The sequence below is a fragment of the Myxine glutinosa genome, chromosome 3 (assembly GCF_964187855.1).
Source record: "Myxine glutinosa chromosome 3, kmMyxGlut1.1, whole genome shotgun sequence".
In the NCBI taxonomy this organism is placed as follows: Eukaryota; Metazoa; Chordata; class Myxini; order Myxiniformes; family Myxinidae; genus Myxine; species Myxine glutinosa.
The window spans coordinates 41,090,309-41,114,884 of NC_136263.1; the positions used below are offsets into that span (position 1 = coordinate 41,090,309).

At 43.1% G+C, this 24,576-nt stretch overlaps 1 protein-coding gene across 5 annotated transcripts in view; it reads left to right on the forward strand.

Annotated features, from left to right (window-relative positions):
- LOC137413947 (Kv channel-interacting protein 4) overlaps positions 1–24,576 on the forward strand; it is a 413,434-nt gene that overhangs the window by 265,529 nt on the left and 123,329 nt on the right. The window lies entirely within an intron of this gene.

Genomic DNA, 24,576 nt, shown 5'->3' on the forward strand with positions numbered 1-24,576 from the left:
ACCGTTCGGCAAGCCGCTTGGCAAGCCACTCGGCGAGCTGCTCGTTGAGCTGCTCGACGAGCTGGGCAGCGCACAAGCGAGCGAGCTGAACGTCTCGGCCTGGACAAGACGTCTGCGCTTTACGTCGACCAGGAGCCCATTAGCGCACAGGAAGTCCGCGCCAAGCAGTGCCATGGGCACGTCGGTGGTGACGAACGTCCATCGGAAAACCTGCCCTCCGAACCGCAGAGAGAGGCAGCGTTTTCCGTACGTACGGATGGGCGTCCCGTTCGCGGCATGCAGCATGGGGCCCCCGCCTGCGTGCTTGTCTGACGTACCGGCGGGAACGACACTCACCTGCGCTCCCGTGTCGCACAGGTAACGGCGCCCGGATAAGGTGTCCGTTATGAACAGCAGGCTGCTCGAACGGCCGGCGCTCATCGCCACTATTGAGCGCCGGCCCGGGCGTTTCCCGACCTGTTGAAGGAGCATGGCGGATGACACTGCCGAGCCTCGTGGCCGAACTTGGCGTGGAACCAGCACCAGGTGGTGGAGCTGGAGGAGTGCGGCTGGCTCCGCCAGGCCGGTGGAGTTGGCGGTTTTCCCCGCGGTGGCGGTTTTCGTCGCGGTGGTGGGCGGGGCGTGGCGGCGGTCACGAGGTGCGTATCAGCATGCTGGGTATGCTGTGTAAGCTGATGCTGTGGATCAGCATCATCAGCAGCATCAGCCTCGAGGTCCGTGACGGCCGCACCGACTCTCGCCCGCGTATCCGAAGCCGCGAAGTACCTGTCCGCCTCGGCTGCCAATGCTCGGGGTTCCGTTAGCACGGTCCCGGCCAACGCGAGGCGAACCTGCGCTGGAAGTTGGCGACAGAAAAGAGCCCGGAATAGAGAACCGGGAGCTTCGTCGCCCAACAGTGACAGCATATGGTCCATTCGGACCGACGGGCGCGTGTCGCCGAGCTCGGGGAGATCCAGGAGGCGGTCGGCCCGTGCGTCGTCCGTGAGGCCGAATGTGGCTAGGAGTAGCCCCTTGAGTGCCTCATACTTGTGGCCGTCCGGTGGGTGGCGAAGGACAGACACAACTCGAGTGGCTGTGCCGGGCCCGAGGGAGGTGACGACGTGGCAGTAGCGCGTGTCGTCGCCGGTGAGGCGCCGAAGCTGAAATTGGGCTTCGGCTTGGACGAACCAGACTTCGGCCTGGGCCTCCCAAAATTCGGGAAGTTTAATCGACATTGTGTTGTTGTTTGCCATTGCAATGGCGTCGTGTTCGGAAGGATCGCTACGGCAGATCCAACGTCGAGGTCACCATATGAAGAGCGATGCTGCGTGCGCTAATGCTTATGCAAGGAGCAAGCGGACAACGCGGTTCATAAAAGAGTCTTTATTGAAAGTACTCAAACTGCAGCACTGAGCTGCTCCGGGCTGCGCGCCCCGTGTATATCTTGAGGCCACGCCTCTCTCTCGGGTGTGGCCGCCGCCCACTTGGTGCGCGGAATGATGTCACCACGCCAGTGGGCTTTCGTGTTCGCCACAACACCATCATTAGAAAGGGACACAAGACAGGTTGTCCCATTAGCTCGCACTCTGTTGTGGATGTGACCACCCCATAGTACCTCCCAAAAGGTGGACGCCTTTGTATGTTAGTACCCGATCAAATATATAATCCACATCCCTATGTCATACCACACTACCTGGGCAATCGATCAACGACACAGCCATCGACACCTCAGTCATGATGCAATTGTCACAATTAATTATTATTAATGGCATCCTGATCGAATGCGCATTCATCAGATAGTTCATCGACTGCATTGCTCTTTACTCACCTTTCCACTCACCTTCATAGTCCATACCGAGTAGGAGGACTAACAAAGACAGACATGTTTTCTAAAGCACCGCACGTTCTTGCTGCCAGCTTTTCACTCTCAGGGAGCTTCATTTAAATCATTTCTATTTGCAACGTGATGCTCGCCCTGCACTCTCAATCACGAGTTCTTCACTTTCATTTTTTTGCCAACTTTATTTCTGAATTTGATGTCAAGTCAGCGATTTGCATGCATGCTCGAGGCTCGTGCAAGAGTTAATGCAGAATGAAGGGAGTAACATGGAAAAGAGTAAGTGCAGAATAAAGGGAGTAATATGGAAAGGGGGCACACTGATAGCAGAGTAAAAGTAATGAATGAAGTATATACAGTATATCAGTATTATATATATATATATATATATTATATATATATTATATATATATATATATATATATATATATATATATATGTATGTATAGTGCATATATTTATTTATTTTAAAGGGGAAATTTTTTAAAAAAAAATTTTGTTTTTTTAAGCACAAGCTGGTGTGTTCCAAGTGAACATTACAACATCTCCATCATTGTTGTTCAGTAGTTTATAGGAAAACGCCGCTAATGAGTTCAGAAGCGACAATATCGATTCCGTGCGCGCTGATCATACTTTTCCGAACGGCTGCGCTTATTCTTGTCTTGCCATTTGGGGAGGACATTGTCACTCTATCACATGAAACGTTCATTGATTTTTGCACTTTGTAAACAGTACTGGTTTCTCACTCGGTGCGGTGCATCTATATATCGACTTGTGCATGTATGCCGAATGCCGATGTAAGAGTGGCAGCTTTGAGCCCCAACTCCACCTCTCACCCACTTGCTCGATATTTTCCTCGTCTTTATCTTCCCTACCAACCACCTTCTCCCCCCTTTCTCTTCCAAGCTATCTTCTGATAACCCCTCATCCGCTCTCCTTGCTGACATAATATCTACATGGTCCTGATAGCAAATAAACTTGGTGTAAATTGAGCCGTTTTTGGCTTTGTGATGGATGAAGAGGGGCTTCTTGCCACGGGTGTTTAAATTGGTGAAATCTCAGAGAAATTAAAGGTTAAACAGTCTTGGGTATCTTATCAGGAGAAGGTTGCACCCTTTACCCGTTACTCGATTCAAAGTTAGCCCAGCGGGCACACGACGTTGTTTCAACGTCGAATAACGGTTGGAATGAGGTCGCCACGTCGGACAACCAAAACCCAACCTGAGACTCAACATTAATATACCTACATCAAAACCCGACAGTCATTCAACGTTGTTTCACCGTTGGCAACTTGGCTCTTGAAAGTGTAACATTGTATCAACGTTTATTCGACGTTGTTTCGACGTTGGAAAAATGACGTTGATCCAATTTGCAAATCCAACTCGTTTTCAACCTCGGGTCCACGTCGAATCTTGACGTTCATTCAACGTGGATCCAATGTCTGTGTGCCTACTGGGCGGGTTTTACCATTGTAAAAATGGGGGAGTTGTGGATTGTACCATTTCAAAAAGAGCGGTGCGTAATGCGTAAATGTGGTAAATTATGGACGAGGGTAATCAACTGATTGTTCGAATCTGGTAAAGGCCTGAGAAACATCATATTAGAGGTGACTTGGGTAATAGTTCAAATCCAGTAATGGTTTGAATTGGTTAATGGTTTGAATGGGGTAAATGGTTGGATCGGGTATTGTTGAATTGGGTAAACGGTTGAATTGGATAATGGTTTACCCTCGTCAAATTAATCTAATTAATCGGACCAGATTACTATAGTCTGATTACATAAGTCGGATTAACCCTAGTCGGGATAATCAGATTACTCCAGTAACCTTATTTACCCTATTTACACATTACGCACCTCCCTTGTTGTAATGGTAACATCCACAACTACCTCATTTTTGTAATGGTACAACCCTAACTTTGAATCGGGTAAATGGTGCTAACTTCACCGACAGAGAAAGAAAAGACAGAGAGTCTGTTATGAGTTTCGGCTGAACAGCAGTATTGGCCACATCCAAGCAGTGCAGCAACCAAAGTAGGCAATCTGGATAGATACGGCCATTTGCATTTATATCGATTGCATCCTGGACACTTTGAACGTGAATAATTCGATGCTTAGACAGTTCAGTGCGATTGGCAAGCGTTTTGAGATTGTAGGGTACATGAGGATGCTCTCGAGCCCATCCTTTGTGATGCCATCTCCAGGCAGAGGCAAATTCAAGTGCTGGGCTCATTGATTTTGTCGATGGTCAAAAAGGGGGCACAATTTCCTTGCAATGTTTGTGCAGCTGGTTATTTTGTACGATTGCCAGGCCAGAGCCAGAGTATGGTCTGACCAGGGCTGGTTCGAGGCCCAGCCATAAGGGCTGGCGACTTTTCTCAACTAATTGGCGTGAGTCTCGGGGCCCGGTCTGTATGGTGCGGTGCACTGGGTGCACTGCGTTGCCCCGCAGTCAATTGGGATGACTGGGCATTGCTAATGAAACTTTTTTTTAAACCATTTGAGCTATTGTCACCAAATGTTCACCTAAACATTATTATGATAATACGGAGAAGGCAAATTAATAATTTTGCCAAAAGGTCAAAAGGTCAAAGGTCAGCATCACATAAAATCATCAATTTTCATCCAATTTACTTGAACTTAAATTTTATTAGCTATGGTGGGGAAATTTTATGTTAACCTAGTCCTGAATGAAACCTCATATTATTCTTATGAGATTTGAGAAAAATCTGCAATAACGTCACCAGATTATCCATGATGTATGGAAAGTTCTTGTTTGTTTGTTTTTAGTAAATATTTGCTATCTCCATCATTCACCTAAGTGGATTAAAAACAAGATTTTTGCATTTGAGCACTCTGTCCTTTTGTTTACATTAATGCTAAGGGAGTAAGTGCTTGCCATTTTATGTGAAAGTGATTTTCTAAGCTATAAAATGCTACTTGTACACACTTGTATAATTCATGTTTCATGTTAAAAGCACTTTGTGTTAACGACTTCACTCACTGTGATTATTTTGTGAATGGTTCCACATGCTTGCGTCAAGATGGAGACCATTACTGTTGATGTGGCATTAAGGGTTGTCCACAAAATGTTTTTTTTTAAACAGCTTCCGGACTATTCTGGAATTCATCAGAAAGTTCCAAACCGATCTGACTATAAACTACCATCCTGGTTCGATGCAGGCCAGGCTTGCATCAAGGAGGCTTCGATCTTGCTGTCCTTTCTGCTAGCACTCAATAGGGGACATTAAAGATCCTTAATTACTTTACCTGATGAGGGCTGCTGTGTTTCGATAATGTGACCAAAAACTTTGGAATTTCACCAAATTAAACTGTAGCTGACTTTAAAGGTGGGCACACCTTCATGTGTGCGTGCAGTGCCAGAAGACAGAGTGGCAAGCACCAACCTTCAGAAGTTTAATATAGCCCATTGCTGTTGTTCATTCCCAGATAGATACATATTCCCTAAGGTCGGAGGAATGTCAGTCAAGAACAATGACACAAACAGAAACACGATAATTCTTGAACATAAACACGATAATTCTTGAGCATAAACACGATAATTCTTGAGCATAAACAAGATCATTCTTGAACATAAACACGATAATTCTTGAACATAAACATGATAATTATTGAACATAAACACGATAATTATTGAACATAAACACGATAATTCTTGAACATAAACACGATAATTCTTGAGCATAAACAAGATCATTCTTGAACATAAACACGATAATTCTTGAACATAAACAAGATCATTCTTGAACATAAACACGATAATTCTTGAACATAAACATGATAATTATTGAACATAAACACGATAATTATTGAACATAAACACAATAATTATTGAACATAAACATGACAATTATTGAACATAAACACGATAATTATTGAACATAAACATGATAATTCTTGAACATAAACACGATAATTCTTGAACAAAAAAACGATAATTCTTGAACATAAACACAATAATTCTTGAACATAAACACGATAATTCTTGAACATAAAAACGATAATTCTTGAACATAAAAACGATAATTCTTGAACATAAACATGATAATTCTTGAACATAAAAACGATAATTCTTGAACATAAACACAATAATTCTTGAACATAAACACGATAATTCTTGAACATAAACACGATAATTCCTGAACATTAACACGATAATTCTTGAATATAAACACGATAATTATTGAACATAAACACGATAATTATTGACAATAAACACGATAATTCTTGAACATAAACACGATAATTCTTGAACATAGACACGATAATTCTTGAACAAAACGCGATAATTCTTGAACATAAACACGATAATTCTTGAACATAAACACAATAATTCTTGAACATAAACGTGATAATTATTGAACCTAAACACGATAATTCTTGAACATAAACACGATAATTCTTGAACATAAACACAATAATTCTTGAACATAAACGTGATAATTATTGAACCTAAACACGATAATTCTTGAACATAAAAACGATAATTCGTGAACATAAACACGATAATTCCTGAACATTAACACGATAATTCTTGAATATAAACACGATACTTATTGAACATAAACACGATACGTATTGAACATAATCACGATAATTCTTGAACATAAACACGATAATTCTTGAACACAAACACGATAATTCTTGAACATAAATACAATAATTCTTGAATTGAGATGTAATTGTGGGTGCTGGCTTACCTACACTCTGGCATGTTGAGTAGAACTTGGGTTGATTGGGTTGATTCTTGCAAGAGTTGAAAAAAATTATGAAGCTCTCTGAAGCACAGGGATTGGTTTTCACTTAAAAGTTGTATCGTCTTTCTTTTATTTTTTTTGCTTTCTCATCTTGTTTGGATCATTGTCCTGTTGTTTATTCCTCCCTAGTAAAGAAGAACCCGTCCTTATGGATTGGTTCATTCCCCCAGAATTGGTGTATTTTAGGATGATTTGTCATTCCCATCCTCCAGGGAGCAGTGCTTTCCCATACATATTTACACAGAGACAATTGGGGTTCACCCCCTCCCTACTCCACCCTAAAACCCCCGGTTTATTCATTTTCTTACCTCCTAAAACTGACCCACGCACACCTTGAGAATAATGATCAGTTTTCAAATCATTCTGTCGAGTAGTTCAGGAGTGCATAGAGGTCAAACACACACACACACACACACACACTTATCTAAATTTTATATACTAGGGCATGCCCGTACTATATATATATCTAAAATTATATCCCCCCCCCCCTCTATTTACATGAAATGGTTTGGTCCAAAGCGAACGGCTTGCGAGTACGGTGACAATCCCCCCCCTCTATTTACATGAAATGGTTTGGTCCAAAGCGAACGGCTTGCGAGTACGGTGACAATCCCCCCCCCTCTATTTACATGAAATGGTTTGGTCCAAAGCGAACGGCATGCGAGTACGGTGACAATCCCCCCCCCCCCCTCTATTTACATGAAATGGTTTGGTCCAAAGCGAACGGCTTGCGGAGTTTGGTAAAGAAATCGCCATAGCTCGGTAACTACTTGTCCGATTAATATGAAACCTTGAAAAGGCACATCCTCAGGTCCCCAGCAATATACCTGGCAAGTTTCAAGTATATCGGACCCGTGGTTGTCGAGAAACAGCGGTCACAGACAAACATACAAACATACAAACATACAAACATACACACAGAGATTACTGGAATTATAGATAGATAGGATAACTATTACTCTTTTTAAAATTAATAGTGCATTCACCTCTAAGCTAGCTGGTCTTGGGTTTGTTTTCTTGGTGTCGAGTTCAACGAAAAAAAAGAAACATCTGAGGATGTGCATCGTCCTTTAGAAGGAGACTTCAAGCTCGTGGTTCCATCTCCTATGGATGTTAAACATTCACTTTATTTTGAAAAGAATACGCCTTGTTGTGCTAGTTCCATGGCTAAATATTGTCAAATATTCCTGACATGTTTTATTGGAAAGGAAATGTAAATGACTCGGCACGGTCCTTTGGCATCACTTATCACCCACTTGAATCCAGGATGCTACTACATAACATGTAGTAGCATCCTGGTAAAATGCAATAGTACATTTTAACTTGAAGAACATATAACCCTGCAGCCTCTTTAATGATGTTGTTACCATGTGCTGAATCATCAACTGAATATGTCTTTCATGTGCAACCACCCCCACATCACCCAAACGCCTTGCATCCATTGATAGTTATTTCAAACAAGCGTCATACTTCACCAGAGCTTGTAGGAGGCAGGATGATCAAGCTGTGATCATGTTGGCTGCAAAGTTCATGGAGCATGGTTCAATCCCCACAAGTCAGGATACCACATTTTGATTCCCTAACTATTCCATACTTCCCTATAACACTCCTTTATACCTTTGCGCAGTCGTTTGATGAAACATTTGTTTTCCTAAAAAAAAATATACAAATAGGCTGCTTTAACACAGGCCCTGTCCCAGTTATTCGAGGCCAAGAAGCAATATAAAAAATGGACCTTTAACAGATGTTTACTGATGAACTTGGCTCATCTTGCACCTATATTTGATTTGCATCTAGGAAATGTTTGATTTGCATCAGGAAAAAAAGGATGGAACATGATGTTCCATTATAACATCTGAAGCTATTCTCGCCGAGAATAAAATTGTGGAAGGATAGATAAGCCGTTTCTGATTGCTTGCGTGTGGAACACCAGTGGAGTGCGTAACAGGTTCCGGACTATTCTATGTGTGGGTGTTTGCTCAGGGGGAGTAAAACGACGAAGAAAATGAACAGTACCCTGCCCTCGGCTTTTGCCAGCACCGGGACCTGGCGAGGTAAATCGCGCGACTGAGTAAATGTTCGTGCGGGTATTACAGACGTGGTAACTGCTTGGGTCGCAAACGTTTACCTGCCGCAGGTAGTTGCAAAAATTATTATTTTTTCATTCACCTCGATGTCGCTTCTACAGCCATGCTGAGGCACCCACTACATGGAAATATAATTTCCTTTTTAATAGATTCCAGTTAACTTTAATGCAAACAGTCGTGGGGATTGAAGTGTGGGGTGTGCACCTATGACTGGTACGAGACGTGCTGCGCCTTGGGTCTGGCTTTTGAAGGTTAATTCGATGTTGTTTGAAACTCGGCCCAAATATGGCAAAATCATGTGTTTCCAAGACTTGGAATTGTGCTTAGGAATGGCATTTGCCTTTGATTGCTAAAGAATATTAGCCACCTTTGGACTTAATCCGAAACCGGAACTTATGGATTGGGTCTCATCCCATCCGTCCGTCCTTGCGTCCACAACCATTTCTCAGACATGCATTTACCGATATTGTTCAAACTTGGCACACAGGTGATGAATGATGGCTTACATAAGCACGACCTTTTTTTTCTTTTTTTTTGTGATCAGATCCAAGATGGCCGACTGATGGCCATTTTGTTCCTTAAACGTGTCCCCGACCATTTCTCAGATATGCATGGACCGATTTTGTTCAAACTTGGCACAACGACAATACATGAGAGTATGTACATATGCAGAAGATTTTGGTTGTAATCCGACTAAAGGTGGCTGACTGCCGGCCTTTAACTCCGCACAGCAAAATTACTAAAACCATGGCGGCACTGACATTTTATGTCTTTTTCTTCTTGTTTTCTTTTCAAATCGCAGCAGGTCTTCAATGAGTTTTCACGAAATGTTAGTTCAAACAGGTATTTCCTTGTATACAGGTGCATTTCAGAAATTATTGATTAATTGTAAATGTTGAAAGATATCTGATATGCTCACCTCCGAGCATTACCTTTTCCTGGGATTTAAATTTGACAATGTGCTTCAAACTGCCCTCTGGTGCAGTGCGATTAGCAAAGGTGCTGTATCACGAAGCATGGTGATATTTTGGTGATAGCATTGTATAAGCTATAAAATTATATGAGCTGTATGAAATGTACAAAAAAAATTCCATTGTATCTTTTACATTAATAGCCTTTTACATATGCATCATATCCATGTAAACATGGGTGTGATGAGCCATTCAGGCGATCTAGTGATCAAATTTCCTAGGAAAACTCACATTATTAGAATGTTTTCCCTCTTACAATGATGGGAATTTAATTGAGATTGTACATCAACTACATGTACAACCAGAACATTGTGAGGCATCATTGCACTTTTCTATGGCCTTCAAGGACTGGAGACGGAGACAAAATCAATGCTGTATATGGGATTTGAACCTGAGATCTCAGCATCATGAGGAAAATGTTTTGGTGGGAACACCAAAACAGAAGAACCATTTTCTGTTTTGTTCACATGCGCTATAACATCTTGACATGTCAATAAAATTGAGTTACTCTGCTTTCACAGCAGGGGAAATCCGTGCGGGGAGGGATTCTGTTGCTTCTCAATCACCAATAGTATGCATTAAAAAAAAATATATATGTATATATATATATATATATATATACTTGTATACAGAATCGAGGCTCGTGTAAGAGCGAACACATTTAACATGAAAACATGCACAGATACATAAAACATACAATGAAGGGAGCGGGAGACAAGAGGGGGAGAGAGAGGGAAGCACACAAGCACAACAACAGTAGAGAACAAGGACGTCGGTAGATCTGTGGAAGGGAGAGAGCTGGGGAGGAGGGAGAGGTACACGGTATAAAGCAAATAAACACGACTAGAAATTTGTTATCATATTGTGTTGTTATTATATTGAATATATTGTGTTGTTTGAGAAGAGTAGTTGAGCTATCGCCAACACTATGGCCAAATTCCTGCCGTAACCTTGGTCAAACGTCAGGTCTGGCCAGCTAGTTCGTGAAAGGCTTAAAACTTCCCCCAGCCAACCCGACAATAACATGGCAATAATTGTGGATGTTAAAAGATGACGACGAAAATTTGGTCGATGATTTGTGATTGTGACTTGTGATAGATAGCTCACCGCCATTTTTGGCCACCACTATCAACGAATGTTTCTTTCTGCTCCGACTCCAGCATTGCGATTAGACCCTGATAAATAGCCTTTGGATATCCTTCATATTTGATGAGGGCAATCAACACTGTTTGCATTCTTCCACCAACACCCAGTGATAACACACCACAAGAGGCTGTTCCTTTGAGTTGTCATCAGCATCTAACGGTTCCACTACTCTGGCTAGATCCATGTGGAATCCTATCCATCAACAAAGATCGATTTGTCCATTATACCCTCCTGACCTGAAGCTGCCATCTTAGTTATTGGGATGACATGTTGCCATCTTAGCTATTGATCCAAATTTCCACAATAATCGCACCTCTTCTTGAATTTCCTTTCGTTTCTTCACTGCATGTGCTGGGTCTTCTTTTTTTTGGCATTCAAAGTCGAGGCTCATGGAAAAGTGACGTGATAAAGGGTAAAAAGGAAATGTAGTGATAGTGGAGCCACAGTTGGATACAACAGGCAAGTGACAACTATCAGGGATGCCTCTTTGTGGTGGTTGTACCGCCCAACGCAAGTCGGAGGCCAAATTTTTTCCCCATTTTTCTCTGCTGCCCGGATTTGTCAGGGCAGCGCGGTCACGGTCAGAGAGCCATATGGCCCCATGGGCCTGCCCTTTCCCTCTTGTCTCTTTTTCTCTCTCTCTCTCTCTCTCTCTCTCTCTCTCTCTCTCTCTCTCTCTCTCTCTCTCTCTCTCTTACGCCCCCTGCTGGCCGTTAGCTGTTGGGCGTGGCAAGATGGCAGCCGTGCATGTGTGGTGAGGTGTGAGCTGCTCCAACCTTTGATCTTTCTACCCCCCCCCCCCCCCCCCCTTGCTCGTTGTCTTTCTTAATTTCTGTTCTTCCACTTTTCTTCTTATCCTCACGTTTGCCTACTCTCTGTCTGCCCCCACCACCCCAGTTCAACAACCCGCTGCTGCAACTCCTCATCCTACCCGTTCTATCCTACCCGTTCTACCCTCCCTCTGCCCGCTCCCCCCCCCACACCCCTCCCTTCACCCCCCACACCCCTCCCTTCCCCCCTAGTACATCCCTCGCATGTGTTGCTGTCTCGATTCTTTTTCTTTCTCTTCTAGCTTTTTCTACCTTTTTCCTCTGAGATACAGAGAGAGAGAGAGCCCACACCTTTCGATGAGGTCGACGGGTGAGTCGTATTCCTATCGACACTCTAAGGAGTTGCGATGGGTTTTCGCCCCTTTCCTCATTAAGAGGTGTGTTTTACCGCGTTCGTTTTCTCGTGCTGGTACATGCCGAGTGGCGTTTTCTTTGCGGTTTTTTTTCCCCCTTGCTTTACAGAAAACTGCAGCCGACCACTCCCCTTTTTCCCCCGACCCCTTCCTTTTCCCCCGACCCCAACTCGGCTTAGCCCGGGTAATTTGAATTAGTAAAATGTCGACACGTTGTCACGTTCCCCGTATGCGGCTTTCGAAGCTCTCACACGGAAGCATGGCGTGGTGTGCGTTCCTCCCGATGAGGTTAGTGTGGAACACATTGTTATTGCTATTGGGAATATCATTGGAATGGAAAAGATCCGTGCAGCGTCACGGATGAATAAACGTATCGTTGTTTTTTTAGCCGAGGAAAGCCTCGTGCATGAGGTTGTCGCAGCTGGTCTGTCCACAGACAATGGACATTTCGTCTTAGTTTCCCCACTCGATACCCCAGCTGTCAAAATACTCCTATCCAACGTCCCCCCGTTTGTAAAAAATGAGTCGCTGTTAGCGGAACTATCGCGCTATGTATGGTACAGTCGTGTCCCAGATCAAAATGCTGCCGCTGGGCTGTCGGAGTGAACAGGCGAAGCACGTCATGTCTTTCCGACGCCAGGCATACATTGTACTTCCCACATCCAACGTGGACAAAGTATTAAACGTGGTAATTAAATTCCGTATAAAAGATCACGACTACCAAGTATATGCGTCAACCGAGACATTAAAATGCTTCACTTGTGGAAAGTTCGGACATTTAAAACGTTTCTGTCCCCGAACTGCACCCTCTGTGATCGAGCAGACAGGCTCTCTAGACAATACTGTGCCCCCTCTACCTCTCAACACTGACGGACAAACTACCCCAACTACTGTCCCAGACCCCCCACTACCTCCCAACACTGACGAACAAACTACCCCAACTACTGTCTCAGACCCCCCACTACCTCCCAACACTGACGGTCAAACTCCCCCAACTACTGTCTCGGATGACATCGCACCAAATTTAACGACCGCTGATAAAACGAACATGAACATCTGGGATGGGTTTACACTTGTTTCCTCATTAAGGAAGAGAAAAACACCCCAGGATTCAGTTACACCTCGTAACGAAAAGGTGGTAGTTTTTCAGTCAAACATTGCGGGAATGCCTCTGTCCGACCAAACTACTACCAGCAACCGGTACGAACTGCTCATGCATGAGAATGTAGATCCCCAGCCCTTACCTGAGACTTTCCCCCACAATGCAACGGAGGGGAATTACATCCCTCCTCAAGGGAAAATTAAAGCTGTTCCGTGTCCTTCTGTGAATGATGCCGAAGTGCATCAAGACCCGATCGTAAAAATAGGAGGAAACGTGATAGCAGAAAACCTGATCGTACTTCCAGCGGCTCCAATTTCTGAGCACAATGAAAATATTCTAACCCCAGCAGTACCTGTGCTGGCGGTCTTACATAACATGCCTGAGCACATTGGTAAAACTGATGGAGAACCTCAAACTGTCAAACCGGCGACGGTTTCCCCCGCACCCCTCCCACTACCCGAAGCTCCTTCAATTCCACTACCCCCTCCTGCTCCTATTAATATGGAGCAGGATGACACCTGCACAGCACAAGTTACCTCAGAGCCCCAAGAACCAGGAATTGAAAGTTTCCCAGACAGTGGTTCCGACATGTCAGATGAGGAATCTTACGAAATTGAGGAGTTCCCTACAACAAGCGAATCCAACGTCTTACCAGCCCAAATATTGAAATTCCTCAACCACACTTTTAGAAAGAGACACGTCGACATTAAAGATCACTTCTCTGACCTGCACGGGTTTATCGACACGGCAAGGAACATCATCCGCCGGCCTAGCGACCACCATTTCACAGAAGCCCAATGTAGCAGGCTGAAAAAGTACATTGTGAGAGCAAAAGATGAACAAAAAAAATGAGATTTGGAAGCTTAAATATAAATGGTGGCGCGAGTCAGCTGCGCAAACTCCAAGTGGTGAACCTTGCACTACAGAAAACTTTAGACGTACTTTTCTTACAGGAAACCCACACTACGCCAGCATCCCATGCAGAATGGAACCGGATGATGAAAACGACCAATTTTTTTAGTGATTCCAATTCCCGAACTGCGGGAGTGGCTTTTCTTTTGAATCCCCATTTCCATCCATCAAAACTTTCCTTTAAAAACATAATCCCGGGGCATCTAGCCTCCCTAGAATTTGTTATTAATAACACAAATTTTACTTTGTTGAACGTTTATGCCCCCTTCAAATAGCACTGAGCGGCAACGCTTCTACGCTAGATTAGGGCCTTATATGAGGCAAATAGACCTGCACAGGTGTATTGTAATGGCAGGTGACTTTAACTGCACTCTACAACCAAACCTAGATAGGAACGGTGCGGAGCCCCATCCCGGACCAGCTAAATTATTAGCAGAGATAATAAGGGATTTTAAGCTTCAGGATCTTTGGCGGCAACAAAATCCCACGACGCATCAATTTACCTGGAGCAAGATCACAAACAACCAAGTATCCCTAGCTAGGCTCGACCGGATCTATATAAATTCACCATTTTTAAATCTCTCCCCTACCACTGGAATTTTGCCTTCTGGTTTTTCAGATCACCATTTAATTACTGTGAATTACCATTCACATCTGTCCTTGAATTGCCATTCTTTCTGGAAGCTTAATGTCACCATCTTAGAAAACCCCTCCTTTAGGGCTGCTTTCAAAGACGTATGGTCTGTTCTATTAAATCAAAAACACCAGTTTACAGATCAGCGTTTGTGGTGGGACAACATAAAGGCCCAATGTAGAGGATTTTGTCAACAATTTTGTTTCCTAAGAACACAAGAGGAACGTAGAACAAAGGCTACTTTAGAAAAGGAAATTCTACAAATTCAAACAAATTTAAAAAACTCACCCTTCTCCCCAACAAGAACTGAGACTGAAAGAAAAGAAAGCTTTCCTTAATACAATAATTGAGAACCAAACCCAAGGGGCATTAAAAAGATTACGGTTTCAGCAGCTCAACCTTTTGGACACGCCAACCCGATACTTCTTTGATTTTGAATCGAAGGCTCCTCACCCCCAAATTACTGCTCTAAAACGCCCTGACAATTCTGTCATCACTCACCCTGAAGGAATCAAGAGGGAAGCTAGACTCTTTTTCTCCAACCTTTACAAAACAAAAGAAGTTGACCTAAATGGTGTCTCTCACTTATTTGACGGTGTTTCCACCTTAACCTCAGAGCAAAGGCAGAGCCTGGAGAAACCACTCACACTTGAGGAACTCTCCATCGCATTAAAGAGCCTTGGCAAAGGGAAATCACCTGGCATCGACGGTCTACCGTCAGAATTTTTCGAATCTTTCTGGGACCTAATTGGCCCTGAACTGCTATCAGTCTTCCAGGAAAGCCTCGAAAAGAAGGAACTCCCGCTGAGCTGCAGAAGAGCAGTACTTACCTTGCTTCCAAAGAAAGGCGACCCTTTACTCATCTCCCAGTGGAGGCCAATATCACTACTATGTACTGATTACAAGATCTTTTCCAAAGCTATTGCCTTACGTTTTTCACCCTTCCTAAAGAACATTGTAGACATGGACCAAACTTATTGTGTTCCTGGTCGTAATATCCATGACAGTATTTCTGTTATTCGCGATTTGATTGATGTTTGTGATATTCATCATGAAAGTGTTGGCCTTGTTTTCCTCGATCAGGAGAAGGCTTTTGATTACGTTTCGCATGAATACTTGTCCGAAGTCTTAACTCGATTTGGTTTTGGACCCTTTGTTTTATCATGTATACATATGTGTTATTCAAACGTATCTGCCCTGCTAAACATAAATAATGAGCTTGTGCCCCCCTTTTGTATTAAAAGAGGTGTTAGGCAGGGCTGCCCACTGTCAGGTGCTTTGTACACCCTTTCCCTTGAACCCCTCTTAAACACGCTTCGAAAGTCTTTGACTGGTTTCACTGTGAGAGGTTTAAACCACACTATAAAGACTATTGCCTACGCTGATGATATATACACAAAGAATTAAGTTAAGCACCCCTACACAACGAATTAAGGTAAGCACCCCCTAATATATATTCTTTGTGTATATGTATACATTGGCATATATTCTAAGGTATGTGAGATCAAATAATGATTGGTATGACATTAGCAATTATCCATTGATGAAATTGAGTGATCAAAGTGAAAAAAAGTGATTGGTTGAGTCAGTGATCCGATCACGTGGGTCCTACACACGTTATTGACGCAAAGATCGCTAGAGGTCTTCTCAGAACAATGACTGTACGTTAGAAAACATAAACGTCATCCACACTGTCCGTGATGGACCTATAGCTCCATACTTAAATTGAGGTGAAAATATGCCTAAAATTCCCAAAAAATTTCACCTTAAATTATTCAGAATAAAATATTGAAAACGGCATGATTGTTATGTTTTTATGTGACCATAATATCACTTCTCCAGAAAATATAGCAATATCATGGGTATATTACACTGTTTTGACGACAACAAACTTGTAATGTGCGAGGTTGTAAAAAAACGGGGGGGGTGCTTAACTTAATTCTTTGTGTATATGTGTGTGTATCAAAAACTCTGATGATATTGCTAAGATGATGCATGCTTTAGCACTTTTTAACAGAGCCTCGTCAGCAAAAATCAATTGGAAAAAGACTGAGGCACTGTGGCTCGAATCCCTTTCCCACCCCCCATTCTCCCCACCCCCCCCTTCATCCCCGCTTCTCCCCGCAAATATTGCTTGGAGAAGAGATGGGATCAAGTTTTTGGGAGTTTTTCTAGGTCCTGGAGATTTCATCAGGCATAACTGGGAAGGTTTGCCTGAACGCATTGAACTGCTTTTAATAAAATGGAAAGGCCTACTCCGCCAATTGTCTTACCGTGGCAGAGTATTGGTCATAAACAACCTGGTTACCTCCATTCTGTGGCACAAGGTCTTGGCTCTGCAACCACCTGCTGGGTTAATCGACGGAATACAGAAGAGCGTCACTCATTTCTTCTGGTCTGGAATGCATTGGCTACGACCGGAAAGATTAAATTTGCCGATACCTGAGGGTGGTCAAGGACTTGTCAATGTAAAATGCCGAATCATGGCTTTTCGTCTACGTACGATATGGTCCATTTTGCACGAGCCTGTTGTGCTTTGGAGGCAACTTGCATGCTGCATTTTGGGTCGTTTTGAGAATTTCGGTCATGCTAAGGAGCTTTTCCTAATGGACTTGACAATGTTTGATCTCTCTTCACTCCCCTCTTTCTACCGAAGTTTGTTAAATGCATGGCAAGCTCTCAAAAGCCATCGGGATCGTACTACGTACGAGAGATCCATGTTCTTCAACGAGCCACTGTTTTGCAACTCACTTTTTGAAGGTTTTGGAAGCAGCAGGGCCTTCATTCAAAAGTTTGTGGCTGCATCAATAACCAAAGTGTGCCACCTTAGAGACAATGCAAATGACAAGTGGCTAAGTGTTGCTGCTATTGCCTTGGCGACTGGCATCAGATCATCTCGCCAACTAGACAGATGTCTAAGGGTGGTGCTTCATGCCTACGGTAACCTCCCAACCTTGGTTGGTTCGTCCTGTACCTCCCTCTGAGCCGAGCCTCTCTCCTTTCCCCAACCTTCTTTTGTCGGCCTCTGAAAACTTGGAGCTAATAAATTTTGGCCGTTCCTTTTCCTCTTCCAGTGGTAACCGCAAAACCTTATATTTCCAATGTTTAAAAGCTCTTTTCCACTCCTTGTCTTCCCCAGCACCTTGTAAGTGGTCTGCAGTCCTGCCACACACTCCTCCTTTCTCCCCAAACTGGGGATGGTATTAAAAAATCCTGTGCCAAAACGTGCTGGTGATCTCCAATGGAGAATCGCACATTGGATAATACCCACAAACTCTCTCATTCACCGCTTTTCACAAGCGACAAGTGATCAGTGTCCCTTTTGTGGACAGAGAGAAACCTTGGCCCATGCGTATATTCAATGCAGTCGTTTAACTCCTCTCTTTGTTTTCTTGAAAGTGCTATTTGCACGTCTTTCCATTGATTTCAATTTTCCAATGTTTATTTTAGGGCCAAGTGGCCCCTTAAACATCCAAGCAACAATTCTTGCAAACTTCTTTATCTCCCAAGCAAAATTGGCAATTTACAAAACCAGAAAATCAAAGATAAAGAATGACTTGTACAGTACAGATACTGCAGCAATGCTCAGAGCTTTTTGCGAGAGCCGGATAAAACTTGATTTTTACTGTTATTCGCTTTCCAGCCAACTTGAACTTTTTGAAAGAATGTGGTGTGTAAAGGATTTTTGTGAAATATCTGAGGGTCATTTGGTGCTTTCTCTCTAGTCTTTATTAAATATCCTTCTGTGTTTTTTTGGTAGCTTAACGGTTTGTTGGTTTTGACTTCCCCGATGGTAAAATTGCATGTAACTGTTTTGTTTATTTTGTTTTGACTGTAAAAAATCTTCATTTTATACTTTTGTAATAAAAGGACATAAAAGTCAAGTCTCTCTCTCCCTCTCTCTCCCTCTCTCTCTCTTTCTCTTTCTCTTTCTCTTTCTCTTTCTCTTTCTCTTTCTCACTCTCTCTAACTCTGTTGTGGCCCTGAGTTTAGTGAAGGCGGGGGTACACCATCCTATATGTGGGGGATTTCTGGGTCGCTCCTGTGAGATCAATCGGCTGTCTCCGTGCTGCGGGCTTGTTCCAGAGAACTGTCCGGGGCTATACAACAACAATAACAGCAACAACAACCGGCAAGGAAATGAACTAAACAAAAGAGAGAAGGGAAGGGAGAACACACCTTCTTGTATATAAAGTCGAGGCTCATGGAGGAGCTAGAACACAGGACATAACAGAACAAAAAGAACAGTAGACAAAGAGTGTGTGGGGGAGGCTGGGGGACACACCAACAGCTGGGTAGGGGGGCAAAATAAAGGGAAACTTGGAGGAGTAAGGGGCATGGGGATGAATGAGAGTAATGACAGGACACCGTGGCTGAACAACATTGCTACAGCCACAAACTCTCAATCACAGAAGTGCAAGAAAAATGGGGAACAAGCAGAAAGGGAGCAAAAATAAATGTCATAATAAAAAAAATCAGTAACCTGAAAGTATGATGATTGAGTGTTGTCGTGTTAATGGGGTTAGAAATGATTGCAGGTAGGGATGGGGGGTAGTAGGAGACAGTGGTGTACCATCAAATTGAAGCCCTAGAGAGAAGAGTGGGATTGACCCAACTCCAGAAGTTCGTTCCACAAATGGAGAAATGAGGAAAAAAGAGTGGAGGTGGGTGGGAGGTACACCTGGATTTCTGGAGTGTATAACCAGAAAGGGGTTACTGGAAGAATGCCTGCATTCGGAGGACCTAAGGAAGGTTGGACGGCTGAGATAGAAAGGAATGTCATGAAAGCTGTCGATGTCCACCTTTAGCCTTTATTTTTTTTTCTTTTACATCATGTTCCTCCTCATACTAATTTAAATTTCAGGCTTTTTACATTTTCACTTTTTATTTTAGCAGTGGCTTCTGCACATTGTTGTGTTCTTCTTCTGCTGTCACATTTTGTCTTCATATTGCTCTCACTCGGTTCTTGCGCGCACATGCATGTTTAATAACAATTTGTCTGAAACACTTTTTCCGATAGAAAAATCACAAACATTGCAGCTGGAAAGTAGGTGTTTAGAATTGAAACATTTGAAGGGTACTAAGCAGTAGATATCTCCAAAAGGCAATGCTTATTGTGTGCGAGGGTTTTCACATCATGATTACTTGGAGTGAGTAAAGTGCCAACATGTTTTTGCATGTTAACGGGTTTTTGGGCTGAGCCAATAGAAATCCAAATGACAATTGGTCAGCCATTCCTGAAAGTTTCCAACTAAGCAATTTTTTTGAGAACTAGCTAAAGTTCCTGGCGTTGCCTGGAGAAATGTAATGAAATACTCGAACAAGTACAGATACATTCAAAGTACACCGCCCCCATGCCAAATAATTAAATATCCTACAGCGCGGCATTGCCGGTGCGCCTCCGGCGCCTGGCAATACCGCAGTGCAGCTCATAGAGGCTGCGTTGGGAGGGAGAGGTGTACAATAATTGATTGTTTAATTGCATAATTAAAATCAATAAAAGATTATCATAAAATATTTTCTTAATCAATTGGCTAATAACATAACTAAACCACTAGTGCTTCATCCGAAGATGTAACATTTAGAAATTTAATTAAATAAGTCATGAATAAAAAATTAATAATTAATTTATTAATCAATAAATAAATTGATCTGTTAATTGATTAATCAATAAATCAAAAATACCCTTCACAGCCAAATCACTTGGTCACTGTCATGTCCAAATATTAGCTTCCGAGCTCAAAAGGTGCCTGAGATATTGCCCAGATGAGAAAGAAAATAAATAAATAATTAATAATGAAAATAAATAAATAATAATCCTAAAAAAAGAAATAATTAATCAATTTGCTAATATAACACATAAACCACCACCATTTCATCAGAATCTGGAACATAAAAAAAATTTTTTTAGTCATTAATCGAATAATTAAATAATTAATCGATTAATTGATTAATTGATTAATCAATAAATCAAAAATAGCCTTTGCAGCCAAATCACTTGGTCATTGGCATATCCCTGGTGTTGGGCTAGCGGCTAGGGTGCCGGCTTAGGATCCAAGGATCCTGGGTTCGAATCCCGGTCGATCGCTGAATTAACGCCAGGGGGGTTGACTCAGCCTGTTCATCCTTCCGAGGTCGGCAAATTGAGTACCAGTTCACTGGTAATTCCCTGTTTGTCGTTAAAGGCGGCAAAAAGGGTTGGCGTCAGGAAGGGCATCCGGCCGTAAAACATTGCTTCAAATAGGGGACCGAAAAACAACAACTACCACGGTTCCCGAAAAAGGCCAACCCCCGCTTGCGGGGAAAAATGGCCTCTAAAGGTGGTTTTCTTTTTTTTTATTGGCATGTCCAAATATCAGCTTCCTAACTCAAAAGGTGCCTGAGATAATGGCCAGAAGAGAAAGGAAATGTATAAGTACTTAATTAATCGCTAATAATTAAATAACTCATCAATTAATTGATTAATCAAAAAACAAAAAAATACAGTTTTGACAAAGGACTTGCTCACTATTGTGTCGAAATTTCAGCTTCCCAGCTCAAAGGATGGCTGAGATATCACCCGGACAAACAAACAAACAAACAAACAACCAGAGTGAAAACTGAGTACTCCCTTTCAGTGTGCGTCATTGCCGAGCCCCCTTCGGTGCCCAGAAATGACGTTATGCAGCGCCTGGAGGTGGCATAGGAAAGGTGCGGTGTACAATAGTTACCCTCGCCTGAGGAGAGGGTATTGCATTTGAGTCCGTTTGTCTGTTTGTTTGTTTGTCTGCACAGAATAAATATGATTTTCTCTTCAACCGTTGTCTCTTCAACCGACAGAAAATTTTCACTATCGGTGTAACTCCACCTGTAGAATTTTTTAATTATAATTATGATAATTCCAGTAATCTCTGTCTGTACGTTTGTACGTCTGTACGTCTGTTTGTCTGTGACCGCTGTTTCTCGACAACCACGGGTCCGATATACTTTTAACTTGCCAGGTATATTGCTGGGGACCCGAGGATGTGCCTTTTCAAGGTTTCATATTAATCGGACAATTACTTACCGAGCTATGTCCAAAAAACGATTCAACCAATCAGAGAGCAGCGAACGATCGCGTGTGCCGAACGTGGAGGACACACTCTGCCTCGGATGGCACATTTGAGAGCGTATTCATTTATTTCACGTTTGCAAACTATGTTGGCGTTAAACTATGTTTTAAAACTAATAAAACCGAATTTGCGATTCATTCGCTTTCCTGCGCGTTTGTGCACGCGATGGCGATTTCTTTACCAAACTCCGGAAGCCGTTCGCTTTGGACCAAACCATTGCATGTAAATAGAGGGGGGGGGATTGTCACCGTACTCGCAAGCCGTTCGCTTTGGACCAAACCATTTCATGTAAATAGAGGGGGGGGATATAATTTTAGATATAGATATAGTACGGGCAATGCCCTAGTAATTATGATGTCAATCAACACGTGTCATACAATACATATCTTGGAAAAACTGAAAAATTTTGCACCTCTATATTTCCGAAAGTGCTGCATAGAAAAATATTGAGACATGCCTCATTGTAAAGAACACTTCCATGGAGAAGTATGTTAATGATGATGTCATAGGTGCCTTCATTATGACGTCATAATTTGACAAGTACAAAACTTCATCCGATCAAGATGAAATTTCCTGAGAGTCTTCTAGGGATAAATTGGTGGAGAAAAAAAGAGAATTATGACGTCATTGGTCACGTGGTTCGGCCGCCATATTTGTTTTTAACACAAAAGCCTTAAAAACCACTGAAAACACATCCTGGCGAGGATCTCTGATTGCTCTTTCTTGTTAAATTTGTGTTGTTGAAAACAAATCACTACAATCTCAACATACGATCTTCACAATACATTACTCGATCGCTCCCAGAAAAAAACCCTGGCAGTGTATAAGCACAAGACCAGAACGCAGCCTGAAGGCCAATTATCTGTTTTTATCTGAGGTCATTTTTTTTCCTGCAGGGTCAGTCGTCGCACTGGTTCTTGCAGGGTCTGAACACATAAACGAAAAAACAAACAAACTTTCTTATTTATATATTAGATGGCACAGTACCCACCCTCTGGTTGGGTTGATTTTGTGCATTACTTCTTGAAAAAAGTATCATCAGTGTTTTGCAAGACTACAGATGTTTGTGTGGTGTGCGCTTAAAAGGTTCTAGCTGGTCTAAAGGAAACGTTTCAAGAGTGGTTAGTGTCTAAATGGTCAAACGGTTTGAATATCTCAAGCATGTCAATAATAATAATAATAATAATGCATTTATTTTATATAGCGCTTTTCAGGAAGCCCAAAGACGCTTTGACAGAGTGCAAAACATAATGCATAGCAAAACATAAAAACAATTGCAAAAAAAGAAGAATCAATAGGGAAATATTCAAAGCACAAAGGAGGGAGAAGGAGAGGAGATAGTCAGGGGTTAGATGCTGTGGGTTAAATGTTGAATGCAGTGTTGAACAGGTGCGTCTTGAGTGATGTGAATGTGCTGAGTGAGGAGGAGTCTCTGATGGTGTGAGGTAGCGAGTTCCAGAGGGTGGGAGCAGCGATGGAGAAGGCCCTGTCCCCCCAGGATCTAAATTTGGTCCGGATGGGGGGGGGGGGGGGTCAGGAGGTTGGTACCAGCAGAGCGGAGGTTGCGGGTGGGAGTGTGTCTGGAGAGGAGGTCAGCCAGGTAGGATGGGGCCAGGTTATGGAGGGCTTTGTAGGTCAAGAGGAGGATTTTGTACTGGATTCTCTGGGAGATGGGGAGCCAGTGAAGCTTGTAAAGGACGGGGGTGATGTGGTCACGGGTCCGGGAATGGGTGAGTAGACGGGCAGCGGAGTTCTGAATGTATTGGAGTTTATTGGTGATTGTTGAGGGTGAACCATAAAGGAGGCTATTGCAGTAGTCCAGACGGGAAGTGATGAAGGCGTGGATGAGGGTTTCTGCAGCCACGGAGGAGAGGGATGGACGGAGACGGGCGATGTTTTTCAGGTGAAAGAAGGCTGTCTTTGTGATCTGTTTAGTGTATTTGTCGAAGGAGAGGGTTTGGTCAAAGATGATGCCAAGATTCCGGATGTGAGGGGAGGTGGATACTGGGAAACCGTCGATGTTGAGGGCAAAGTTATGGGTGGACTTGGTGAGCGTTTTTGGGCCAATGATGATTATGTCAGATTTATCACAGTTAAGTTTGAGGAAGTTGATTTGAAGCCAGGATTTTATTTCAGTGATGCAGTTTGTCAGGATAGAGTGGGTGGCGGTGGAGATGGACTTGGTGGAGATGAAAAGCTGGATGTCATCGGCGAAGCAGTGGAATTGGAGACCATGACGGCGGATTAAGTGACCGAGGGGGGACAGGTAAAGGATGAAGAGGCCAAGAACTGAACCTTGGGGGAGGGGAGCAGTGGGGGATTTGCAGTTATTGATGGAGATGAACTGACGTCTGTCAGAGAGGTATGATTTAATCCAAGAGAGGGTAGTGCCGGTAATGTTAAAGGTGGTTTCAAGTCGGGTGAGGAGGATGGTGTGATCGATGGTGTCAAAGGCGGCGCTGAGGTCGAGGAGGATGAGAATGTTGAGGTTGCCAGCGTCAGAGGAGAGGAGAAGGTCGTTGGTGATTTTGAGGAGAGCAGTTTCAGTACTGTGGTTGGAGCGGAATCCGGATTGGAATGTTTCATACAGGTTATTGGCAGAGAGGTGATGTTTGAGTTGAGTGGCTACAGCGCGTTCCAAAACCTTTGACAGAAAGGGTAGGTTGGAGATGGGTCTGAAGTTATTTAGGGTGTCAGGGTTTAGTCCAGGTTTTTTCAGAATGGGGGTAACAGCAGCAATTTTGAGGGATGGTGGGACGATGCCTGTAGACAGGGAGGAGTTTATTGTTGCAAGTCTATGTCAAGTTTATGTCAAGGGTCTTAAAAGGTCCAAGTGGTCTAAAGCTTTAAATGGTCAAG